Here is a 13,130-nt window from a genome sequence, read left to right on the forward strand (position 1 = left end):
TTATTATTATATTATTAACATGTACTTATAAAGTACCAACAAATTCTGCAGCATTGTACAATAAATGAGGGTATACATACAGGTTACATACAAAAAATATAACCAAGAGGGCCCTGTCCAAAAGAAATGATAAACATTTACACCTGACAATACATAATGTATGTATATTAGAAAGTTGCTTAGAATTATTATTTTCTTTCATTGTGCAACATAAAGTAATGGGTAAAAATTCCCATAAACCTTATTAGAATAGAATTTGGACATATTCTAGGAGTCAGCACTGTGGTCCAAACTTGAGGCAGAATAAGTGATGCAAATTGATGCATCTACTGACAGTTTTTAAAGGTGCTAGTTTTTAAAGGGAACCTGAAACATGTTTTTTTCAAAACGCATCAGTTAATAGCGCTACTCCAGCAGAATTCTGCACTGAAATCCATTTCTCAAAAGAGCAAACAGATTTTTTTACATTCAATTTTGAAATCTGACATGGGGCTAGACATTTTGTCAATTTCCCAGCTGCCCCTGGTCATGTGACTTGTGCCTGCACTTTAGGAGAGAAATGCTTTCTGGCAGGCTGCTGTTTTTCCTTCTCAATGTAACTGAATGTGTCTCAGTGAGACATGGGTTTTTACTATTGAGTGTTGTTCTTAGATCTACCAGGCAGCTGTTATCTTGTGTTAGGGGAGCTGTTATCTTGTTACCTTCCCATTGTTCTTTTGTTTGGCTGATGGGGGGGGGAAGGGAGGGGGGTGATATCACTCCAACTTGCAGTACAGCAGTAAAGAGTGATTGAAGTTTATCAGAGCACAAGTCACATGACTTGGGGCAGCTGGGAAATTGACAATATGTCTAGCCCCATGTCAGATTTCAAAATTGAATATAAAAAAATCTGTTTGCTCTTTTGAGAAATGGATTTCAGTGCAGAATTCTGCTGGAGCAAAAAAAAAAATTTCCCCATGACAGTATCCCTTTAAAGTTGTCAGTTTTTAGGGGACTATAGTGTCCCCCCACAGATAGCATGATGAGCCTTTTTTATAAATATGTTATAAAAACCATTGGATACTCACTCAAAGATAGCCACTGGGAGTTTCCATGCAAGTGTAACTAACACAATGCTCCTCCTGCAAAGATATTTTGTGCTGTTAAGAATAAGAATTTGCAAACCTTGAAGAGTAAAAACCCTGCTTTTAGCTATATAAAGACTATTGACATAATTATCAAAAACACAGCAGTCAAAACAAAGAATATTTAATATATACTTTACGTCAGTACTGAAAGATATTTAAATGGCATTTTAATATGAACAGGTTAATAAAAATGTCATTATTGTATGCTTTGATGGCTGCTAGGAGGGCAGAGGTTAGAAAGAATCCAATTCTTCTGTTTTCAAGCAAATGCAACCTTTCAAAAACATCTTTCTAAATTGGATTCTCTTCAGAGGTTCTCAGTGGCGGAAATACAAATGGCACAAAAAGAACTGGCTCAAAATGTTTGATCTGCTATTCGGGACATTGCAAATAATCACATCCATCTGGAGAACAAATGCTTGTAGGGTGCAATGAAATATACAGAGCCAGATGTAAAATGTCATTGTTTCCTCTCTTGTGAATGGGAAAGATAAAACTGTAGAGGTTTTTGGGAATTTATGGGAATTTATAGCCATTGTTTTATGAACTGGTTTTTGTTCTTAATGCAGGGCAGCATTACTGGCATTTCCATGTGCTGGCAGCTTTAAAACATGAGCAGAAGAGGCCAATTAACCAGAGCTCAGCGGGTCCCACAATAGCCAAGAGTTTATATGGTGCATATCTTCAAGTAATAGCAGATCCGACATTTTTATCAGCAGTAAGACCTCTGTAACATAAATTTTTCATTTACTATAACTTTTGTTAGACATAATTCTTATAAAATATAATCAACTTTAGCTGAGATTCCCTTTGATACGGCAAGTGTGGTGGCATATTAGTCTGGGTAGTAGTTAGCTCTGGTTTGGTTTCCCTTTCTGTGAAGAAATAAGTCGTAAAGATTATAAAGTCAGGAAACGGACACGAGTACGAGTGAACAGTTTTTTTCAATCACTCCCTAATGTAGAAGCAACAGAGTTAGAGGACCATTCATCTGGACTTGGTCACCATAAAATATACATGTTAGAATATATTATAGGGGCATGGGCATCACAAGCCACAAATGAAAAACAGCAGTCCTGGTTTGATTTCCACTCCTTCCTCTTGAACACAGTAGTTCAGATAGAGTTAAAGGGAAGTGATTTTATCTTTTTGCACCCAGGAACCTGGTCCTCTCCTCAGCTGCATAGCCCCTACTTCCCCCAACTCCCCCATAATGCCATTTATTGATCAATCTCATTGTAGCAGACTGCCTTCAGCATACACACCTACGCTGACCTCCCAGTCCAGCATCTTCCTTGGTATATGTGCTGTTCTAAAAAAACACAAAACAAATCTAACAATTCTTACACAATATATGTTTTTGCTTTCATCTACTTTTTTCCCCAAAAAGCGGCTGTGATGTTGGGGTCCCATGGGGGAGTTTAAAAAAGGAAATTGTTGCAAAATAAATCTAAATGTACTATTTTTCATGGGGTTTTACTTTTTTTTAAGCAATGTTGCTTCTCCAACACACACAACCCCACATACTGTATGTGGTTTTTCAATAAGCCCCCTAAAAATTTAAGGAGAGTATTTAATCCATTAAATAGCCCCAGTTTACCACAAGCTGAAAAAGTTCACTTCAGTAAAATGTAACCTTCTACAAGAACATATCAGGCCAAGAGCGGACACTATACCTGCAGTAAAGATGTACACACATGTCACTACCATTTTAAAAACTTGGTCTTGTTTCCCTTGCTTTCTGTACAAGTTTCTAAAGTCCTTGACAGGCACTTCTCTCACTCCGCAGAATGCAGGCCAAAGTAAACAGCTGCCTGGGCCAACATGCTCAAGTAGTGACGAGATGCCTTAAATATCCAGTTCATTTTTTTCTCCCTAGGAAGTAATAAAATAAAATCTGCCTACAGAAAGACATTTATGTTCACAATTTTTTCTTACTCTATTTCTAACACTGTAATACTCAGTTTATCCAAACCATCCATGGTAGTAATGGTGAGAAATCAGGTAGGTCATTTACTTTAGCAGGGTGTCTATTTCTAGCTAAAGAAAAATGGCCAGCTGATTTAATAACCACTTTCCTGCCAAGGCCCTTTGATCTTGCTGCACTATGTTGGCCGGGCTATGACATAGATCAAAGAGTAACCCAAAGGTACCTGACAGCCAGCAGCAGACACTGTATAATCTATGGCAGGTAAGTGATTTAACACACAGAAAGAACAAAGTGACATATATGGCCTCTCTACTTAGCTCTGCCAGTGCAAAGTAACTTGATTATTCTATCCATTTCTCATTCCCACTAAACAATGAAAAATGTTTACTGTAGATAATTTTAAGATGTACACCTTATCAGACTCAACAAAGTCCCAACATAAAGGGTAGTTCGCTATAAAAGTAACTTCCTGTGTTATTTTTATTAGTATAAAATGCTGACATATTCAGCAGAGTATAGAATATTCATTAAACATGCAAATTCCATGCAAATACCTATCAATTCAGAAGCTCAAGAGAGCTCTGTATGATGAAAAGGCTGCTTTTCTTGCCCTAATAAATGACTTCTTAATCCATCAGTTATCTTCACCACAGCCTGAACTTATTGATGATTATTCATTGGTGATTGACTGTTACCAACAGACTGGGGTTTTCTGTGCAAAGAGACCATCTATCTCTACAACCATTTAAGGCTTTATTTATTACATGGTTATTGTTTTTGGTACTACAGTATGTTCCTGTTTTTTAGAGCACAGCCCTAAACATTTTTACTGGCAACCCCAGCACTTTGTATTAGGTAAGAGCAAGTGGATAATGGTACCCCAAACTACATTATACACAGTGAAAGGTGCTGGCACCACAAAATACATTATATATGGGTACTATCACATATCAAGTGAAAGTGTGAGGACAAGGTACATTCTATATATTAAAAGACAGTAGTACTGGCAGATCCACCTTCAGAAATCCAGGGGCAGTGCATAACTTGGTTAGCAAGATTCTCCCCCTCTTCTCCCTCTCAACTTTCTTGCTTCATGACTAGCAGGCCACACAATATGAAATTTATCTCTGAGATAAGTCACCATTCCAGCCAATAATGAAGCAACGACTGACACTAATCTGTAAGGGATCAGGGCCTCGTCTTAATTGAATTGGATAGCAGAACCATTTAGGGTGGTGGCACATGGGGAGATATAGTCGCCTACGATTAACCTTTGCTACTGCCGGCGACCAATCTCCCCGAAATGCCTTCCGACCAAGAATGCGAATTGCCGGCGGGATGGCATAAGTGTCCTGTCGGTTTTCCAAGTCGTCTGAAGTTTTCTTGTGAGGCAACTTCAGAAAACAATAGTGATAATTGGCTTTTGAAGACGCTACATGTGTTTTAGCTGCGGCAATTCTCATTATTGTCTACGGCAGGGTGTTTTTATAGCCACATAAAGTAGCTGCTACTAGTAGCTCTGTTTTTCTTCACCCACGCTTTACTAGGGATAAAACATTTCTAGAAATAGTACTGCTCCATGTGTGGCCATTTAGAATGTAGTGGACTGTTCTATAGGTAAATCAAACAGTAGACCTCAAAGGGGTTCTTGAACCAAAAAAGTCAAAAAAGTCTACCCTGTAATAATAAACCAGTTAGAAATCTCTCCTCATATTCTTTAAGTCATACGGACCTCTGCTGGTAGAATGCTTTTTCTAGTTTGAATTTCAAATATTCAGACATGAGTATTTTTTAGGGATGCACCGAATCCACTATTTTGGATTCGGCCAAACCCCCGAATTCTCCGCAAAAGATTTGGCCGAATACCGAACCGAATCCTAATTTGCATATGCAAATTATGGTTGGAAGGGGAAAACATTTTTTACTTCCTTGTTTTGTGACAAAAAGTCACGCAATTTCCCTCCTCACCCCTAATTTGTATATGCAAATTTGGATTCGGTTCGGCCAGGCAGAAGGATTCGGCTGAATCCTGCTGAAAAAGGCAGAATCCCGAACCAAATCCTGGATTCGGTGCATCCCTAGTATTTTTAAACATTTTATACAACAGGTTAAAAGTGCCAATATTTTAAAATTGTGTTTTAAAAGATGGATTTTCGACTTACCGGAAAATCTTTTTCTAGACGGCCTGGACTGTCAGTGCAGACGCTATGGGGTTAAGTATCCACCTCCGGAGGCAGAACAGAAGAAGAAACTTTTCGGCTCCACCCTCCTCATATAACCTCATACTCCTCCTGATTCCCTCAGTTGTGTCTGTTAGCTTAATTAGGAGGAGAATACAATACATGCACGAAAACTAGCAATATAAGTAACATTAACAACATACAACTATAACTATTTAGCAGAAGGGTGGGGCTTACTGCACTGACAGTCCAGGCCGTCTAGAAAAAGATTTTCCGGTAAGTCGAAAATCCATCTTTCTCTGGACCGGCTCTTCCTGTCAGTGCAGACGCTATGGGGACGTTCAAAAGCTGTCCCTTAATTTGGGTGGGTGCAAAATCATTAATCATGCCTGATTACAGCCTGTAGAACTTTCCTACCAAAAGCTGCAGGGGCAGAGTGAAAAACATGTAGTCTGTAAAATTTGGCAAATGTCGAAAGTGATGCCCAAGTGGCCGTTTTACTAATTTGTTCAGGGGTAGCTGAATTATGTAAAGCCCAAGAGGAGCTGATAGCTCTGGTGGAATGAGCTTTGAGCTTGAATGGTCTGGGTGTATTACTAAGGTCATAAGCACAATTTATGGTTTTCACCAACCACCTAGCAATTGTTCTTTTTGAAGCCGGTGACCCTTTGTTTACTCCATAGGTGACCAAAAAGGTGTCTGTTTTCCTATATAGTTTCGACCTGTCTAAGTAGTATCTAATTGCTCTAACCACGTCTAAGTTATGAAGAGCTTTCTCTTTAGCATTAGAGGGTTTTGGGCACAGGGAAGATAGGTTGATCTCCTCATTTATATGAAAGGAGGCGACCACCTTGGGTGTAAAAGATGGAATTGTTCGAAAGACTGCTCTGTCTTGGTGTATTATAAGCCAGGGTTCCTTTCTGGATAGAGCTGCCATATCTGATACCCTCTTGGCGGAAGTAACAGCCAATAAAAAAATCTTGCATGTAAGGAATTTTAAAGGGCATGAAGCTAGTGGTTCGAATGTAGGACCTTGAAGGACCGTAAGCAAAATGTTAAGATCCCAAGGCGGTGTGGGATCTCTATATGGTGGTCTAACTCTGCCTACCCCTTGCTGAAATTGAATAAGGTCTGGTTCTCTAGCCCATTGGTGTTGAAGTAGAAGGGAAATGGCAGAAATTTGACCCTTTAATGTAGCTAGGGATAAACCTAAATGGAAACCTTGTGTTAGAAATTCGATAACAGTTTGTACGGAAGCTTGCTGCCATGGAGTGCCCATGGAATCACACCATGCTATGAACGTCTTCCATGTCTTATAGTAGATTTTGGTGGTGGACTGTTTTCTGGCTTTTAAAAGAATGTTTGTGGCCTGCTCTGAGAAATCCTTGGAGCGCCATATTTCGGACTCAATAGCCAGGCCGTCAAAAGCAGAAATTGTAATTTGTCGTGTTTGATTGGTCTCCATGGTGGAGCTGCTGACATGTTTACGAGTTCCGAGTACCATGCTCTTCTCGGCCAATCTGGGGCAATGAGAATGGTGGGTGTCCCTTCCTGCCTTATTTTGCCGATTATCCTTGGCAAAAGCACCAGTGGGGGAAAAACTTAAACTTTTTTGAAAGTCCATGGTATGACTAAGGCGTCCACATACGCTGCTCCCGGGTCCTGAGTTCTGGCGCAGTATGTGGGAACTTTGTAGTTGTGTCTTGATGCCATGATGTCTATGTCTGGTGTCCCCCATTTGGACACAATCTCCTGGAAAATGTCCTGGTGGAGTGACCACTCGCCTTCAGGGCTGGTCTTAGGCCGATTGGACCTATTGCGCCCAATCGGGCCCCCCACCCATGGGGGCCCGCACAGCAGCTCAGATGATGAGCTTTCGGCAGGGCTTTCCACTGTGCCGAATAGTTCTCTCTCTGTCCCGAACTTGTGATGACTCTTCGGCTCTTTGCCCTGCTGTTCAGCTCTTTCCGACGTGTTCTTGCGATGTTTCCCCTGCTTCAGCCCAGGCTGGTTGAGACTGGTGGAGTGGAGGGGCGGGCTGCGTTCTAATCTGCCTGCATCTCCGGTCCTGCCCGTGCAGTTTGTTGAGGGTCAGGGGGTCATGCTTTCCTAACCCAAGGATCCTTTCTGATATAGCTAGGTATGTTGTGCTACTTCCGCATAGTTTATTTATTTTTATAAGAAATCCTTACTGCTTATTGTTCTGCTCTGCATTTTGTCTCTACTACAATGCACTTCACAGAATTATTAGCTTGTAGACATCCAGCAGAGAAAGGAGACCAATTCAGCATAACAGAGACATGGGCTGAGGAATTTCAAGGTCAGAAACTCTTACAGAGGATACATAAAAAGAGACCACTAGAGAGGAGGCTCTTTATATGGGGATAAAAGTGGTTCATGGAATCACAAATTGAAAGGAAAGATGTTCATGGACTTTTGGAGATTGTGTTTTAATTACCTGTAAATACTATTCTAACTGTCTTATTAAAAACATTCTGCCTCAGTGGTGCAAATTCCTATCTGCAGCCCAGCTCAAGCAGCATTTCTGTCCTGGCAGACTTTATGAAAAGTTAATTCTTCTTTGGTAGCATTCTGTCCCAGTGGCTGCACAGATCCTATCTGATCCCCATTGTAAGCAGCAGTCCTGCCCTGCTTTATGGCAGCTGAGATTCTAGCTATCTACATATATGTGCTGTTTTTCTATGCAGAACATGGCAGGCTTTGGGCATCTGTTCACAGGTGTTTATCTAATATTCCTCTGTATAATTGTATCCAAGGAGCAGATTAAAAGAACTAATATACCAGGAGAGTTGCCTGCTATAACCCTCACCCCCAAGTTTCTCCTCACAATTTTAAGTACTTTGTTGTTTTTCAGCCAAGAAAGTGGTGATGTAGTAAATTAGGTTAAAACATAATTTTAGAAAACAGTTTCACAGCAGGAATATCCTGTTCCAAGAGATCCTATAAAACAATATAGTATAGGTATTCCCCTGTACTAATCACAATTCTGCAGGAACAGCCCCTAAGTTTGCTCATAGTCTGTACAGAGAGATCCCATAAAACTATGGCAGCATAGGTATTCCCCTGTACTAAGCACAATTCAGCAGGAACAGTCCCCTAAGTTTGCTCATAGTCTGTACAGAGAGATCCCATAAAACTATGGCAGCATAGGTATGCCCCTGTACTAAGCACAATTCAGCAGGAACAGCCCCTAAGTTTGTTCATAGTCTGTACAGAGAGATCACATAAAACTATGGCAGCATAGGTATTGCCCTGTACTAAGCACAATTCAGCAGGAACTGTCCCTTAAGTTTGTTTATAGCCTGTAGAAAAAGATTACATGAATGAATACCAGCATTTCCCTGTACATTAGAGCAGGAAGGTCTGAGGGTAGGGTAGAATGCATCATGCGTTTATTATGAAAATGTTTAGCTGCTGCTGAGTATGCAGTTGCTCCATGAAAATAAAACTGAGTAACAAGTGAAATGTATTCATTTTGTATATATAATCCATGGTACTGCACACACATTTTACACTAGTCACCAATATTTTCACAAACAATTTGTTTTTGTGAACGTACTATAGCCTTAAAAAATGAGGGAGCATCGTCTCTCAGCTGCCCAGCCTGCCCACAACCTCAACTGGCTGACAAGCAGACACTATTTGCCACCCCACCCTGGAACCCTGTGGCAGGCAGCATAATTCCATCGAAGGGGCCCCGTCAAAACGGTTCCAATTCGGCCCCGCAGTTGGTAAGACCGGCCCTGCTTGCCTTGGTCTATCTGTTGCTGGCTGAGATAATCTGCTTCCCAGTTTAGTATGCCTGGGATGAAGACTGCTGAGATGGCAGGGACGTGGGACTCCGCCCAGTTGAGTATTTGAGCAACCTCTTTCATTGCTCGACTTCTGCGTGTTCCTCCCTGTTTGTTTAGATAGGCTACCGCGGTGGCATTGTCTGATTGGATTCTGACGGGTAGACCCGTTAGTTGTTGTGACCAGTGGAGAACTGCATTCCGTATGGCTTGGATTTCTAGAACATTGATGGGCAACTTCACTTCCTCCGGTGACCAGGACCCTTGGCAATTTTGTGGAGGGAAAACTGCCCACCAGCCCGTTAGACTGGCATCCGTGGTTATTACTGTCCATTGATGTGAGGTCCAACTTCTGCCCGAGGACAGGTTGCTTTGTCGTGTCCACCAGTTCAGTGATTGTCTGATTGTTTTGGTGATTGGTATCTGTTGCAACAGGTTGAGATGATCTTTGTTCCAATGATGCAAGAAATGGTTCTGGAATGTTCTCATGTGAAACCTGCCGAAAGGTAGTGCTTTTAGTGCTGTTACCATGTAACCCAACAGTTGTAGACAAAGGTCCACAGATACTGTGGTCTGGAGGCAAACGTGTCGTGCCGTCATTGTGATATTCTGAATCTTTTCCGTTGTCAACGAAATTGTCTGGGTGGTGGAGTCGAACCACATTCCCAGGAACCGAATGCACTGTGATGGCGTAAGTTGACTCTTTTTGTGGTTTATTAGCCATCCATGGTTTTGAAGTGTGCTGACACAAATTTGGGTATCCTTCAAACTCTGTTCATACGTTTGGAGACCTTATCAGTAGGTCGTCTAGATATGGAGTGAGTGAAATTCCCTTGTGTCTGAAGCACGCCATGAGGGGGCTGAGTGTCTTTGTGAATACCCTCGGTGCAGTGCAAAGACCGAAGGGCAGGGCTGTGAGTTGAAAATGTTTGTCGAAGATCGTGAACCTCAGGTATTTTTGGGACTCCTTCCTGATGGGGATATGCAAGTAGGCATCCTGAAGATCCACCATTGTCATGTAACATTGTTGTGTCATGGACATTAAGACTGATCGAATTGATTCCATGCGAAATTTTTGTTTGGACACAAACTGATTTAGAGGCCTCAAATTGAGTACTGGTCTGAAAGAGCCTTCCTTTTTCGAGACCAGGAATAAATTGGAGTAAAACCCTTTGTAGCGCTCTTGAGATAGAACTGGGGTAATGACATTGTTTTGTTGTAGTTCGTCGACTATGGTGACTAGTGCTTGAAATTTGTTGGGGTTCCGTGGAGTGGATGAGTTTTTGAAACTGCGAGGAGATAGTGTGTCAAATAGAATTCTGTACCCATCGTTGATGATGGAAAGAACCCAATTGTCTTGTGTATGTGTCTGCCAAACTGGAAGGAAGTTGTGCCTGCCCCTCCTAGTCTTTGATTGTGTAAGTCAGGTTGAGGTAGTTTTGGGCGGGCCTGGTTTTCTGTTTTGTCTTGGTTGATTGGACCAAGATGGACTAGGCTTTTTGTGATCTGTATTCGCTTGTGATGGGCGAAAGGTGGAATTCCTAAAGGGACGAAAGGAGCGACTTTGAGAGTTCCATTGCCTATTGTAAGGCCTACTGAAAGACTCCTGTCTGGGCCTTTTTCCTGATGGTAAAAAGTTGTTTTTACCACCGGTAACCTCTGTAATGTAGTATTCTTAGAGAGTCTGGCAACTGCGGAATCTACTTTAGGGGCCCTATCCCAACTTTTTTGCTGTTCCTGAGGAATAGGATATGTTCTGAGAAAACATTGAGTTAGATTCAGCCTGTGATCTGGTTTAGCCCATTCATTGTCTATGATCTGAGATACTGACATAAAAGTCATCAGAAGAATTAACGCTATCAGATAGCTCACCTGGTTCTGGGTCACTATCGTATTCACTGGTGTCATCTGAGCCAGAAGAATCAGTATCTAAAGGGACCAGTGGTTTCCTCTTTTTGCTATGAGCTGGAACCTTATTAACCAATGATTTAAATGTGGATTTGATCCAGTCAAATAATTCCTCAAGTTGAGGTGTTTTTGTTGATGTAGATGGATTTTGCTCCGGTGTCTCTTTAACTTGGGGGCAATCCTTTATATCTTGAGATAAAATTGGATGTGGTGAGAGGATTGGTGCAATATCTGGTGGTTCTGCGCAGTCTAGACATATATCCTGCTCACCCTTGCGTAGAGTATGTTTGCATCTCCTGCATTTTATAAATTGGCTATAGGACCTTTTAGTAGTGGCCTTCTTAGTCTTAGGTGTTGTAGTAGTGCTTTGCATGTCCTTTCTGAGATCATCTAGAGCAGAGTCTGTCTCCATGATGTTAAAGGTAAGCTGGTATCGATACCTGTGTGACATAAGAATAACACAGCTTAGTGATGTAACAGAAGGACCCTACGTAAGCTGTAGTGTAGGGGTTATGGTTGTGTACAATCTACACTACCCTAAGGGCTGATGCGCCTCTGTATGTAGTTATAGTCTTAATAAAAGTTGCTGCGCTGTTGGCGCAAAGAAACCATAAAGTACCTGTGCCTTGTAAGCCTGCAATGGCTGTGCGGCTGGTTGTGCCTCAGATCTCTGAACCGTAGCTTGTCAGCGCCTTGCCGAATAAAGAAAATGGCGCCCGCGCAACGTGCGCGACGTTTTGGTGCCTAGACTCCGTGAAACCGGAAGTGCGGCTACGCTTAGTAGCGTACAGGGAGACCGGTGACCCCATTCGGTCTAGTCCCTGTAAACAGCAAACCGATCTCTGTGAGATGGTATTTGCCGTTCTTGCTGCCTTTGCACTTGTGAGTGCCTCAGAGTCGCTCTGTCCCTAGTCCTGAGGACTGGAAAGGAATGGCAGTGTATTTCTGCAGAATTTGTTAAGTGAAGGCAGCGCTTGCATACTAGCAAGTAAAGGATCCCAGAAGAACCTAAAGAAAAAATAAAGAAAAAAAAAAAAAATTGTCCTAACCTCCAGTAGGACAGAAGAAAAAACTGAGGGAATCAGGAGGAGCATGAGGTTATATGAGGAGGGTGGAGCCGAAAAGTTTCTTCTTCTGTCCTGCCTCCAGAGGTGGATACTTAAAGTGATACTGACACTAAAAAATGAATTTTAGCATATGAATGTACATTAAATGTTACCTATAGGTCATGTTGATCATTTGTTGCTGAGATGTTTGTTTTTGTATATAATTGTTAGTTGAAATTCCTAAGCCTGACTCTCTGACACTCTGACTTTGCCAACCTGACTGTCCCATCTCAGCCTGTTAGTTACAGTTTCTAATGCTAATGGACTCCTGCTGCACAAATATGGCAGCCCCCTCATACAGGAACATGGGGGGGATCAGACATGTAATGTAAAAGCATCATGCAAATACTTTATGGCAAAGTTAGAAGTAGCTTGCAAAGCCAATATTATAATAGATGTAAAAAAAAGTTTAATCAGTATCTCTTTAACCCCATAGCGTCTGCACTGACAGGAACGGCCGGTCTAGAGAAAAGGGGATATCCACCACCACCATATACTGTAGTTAACAGGAAAAAATAAAAAACCCATATAGCTTGGTTTCCTGCTTCATACTGTCTCCTTAAACAAAAAATAAAAATTACTGGGGGTTCCAATGCGTTGAGAAACCCCTAGTAAACATCACTGCTAACCTTACATTGGTACTATTCCTGCCACCATTACACATGCACAGAGTAAATATCAGACTTAAGGAATTGCAAACTTTACTGTACTGCGCATGCACGCCATCCGGGCAGTGCAGAGGTTCTCTGGGGCATTGTGGAAGATGGCGGTGCAGTTGACAGGAACATTACCCTGGGCAGTGTACTTTTCAGTGGATAGAAGCACTGGGGTCTAACTTTAGAGATGATATTCACTAGGGGGGGGGCCAGGTCAGGTCAGGCATAAATGGTGCTTCCCTCTGTATGGTTAGCAAAAATAGATATATCAAACATACTAGGGATGCACCGAAACCAATATTTGGGATTTGCCCGAATCCTTTGTAAAAGATTCAGCTGAATACTAAACTGAATCTGAATTTGCATATTCAAATTAGAGGCGGGAAAGGAAAAAGTGTGAATTTTTTCCCC

This window comes from Xenopus laevis, chromosome 1L, assembly GCF_017654675.1.
Source record: "Xenopus laevis strain J_2021 chromosome 1L, Xenopus_laevis_v10.1, whole genome shotgun sequence".
NCBI lineage: Eukaryota > Metazoa > Chordata > Amphibia > Anura > Pipidae > Xenopus > Xenopus laevis.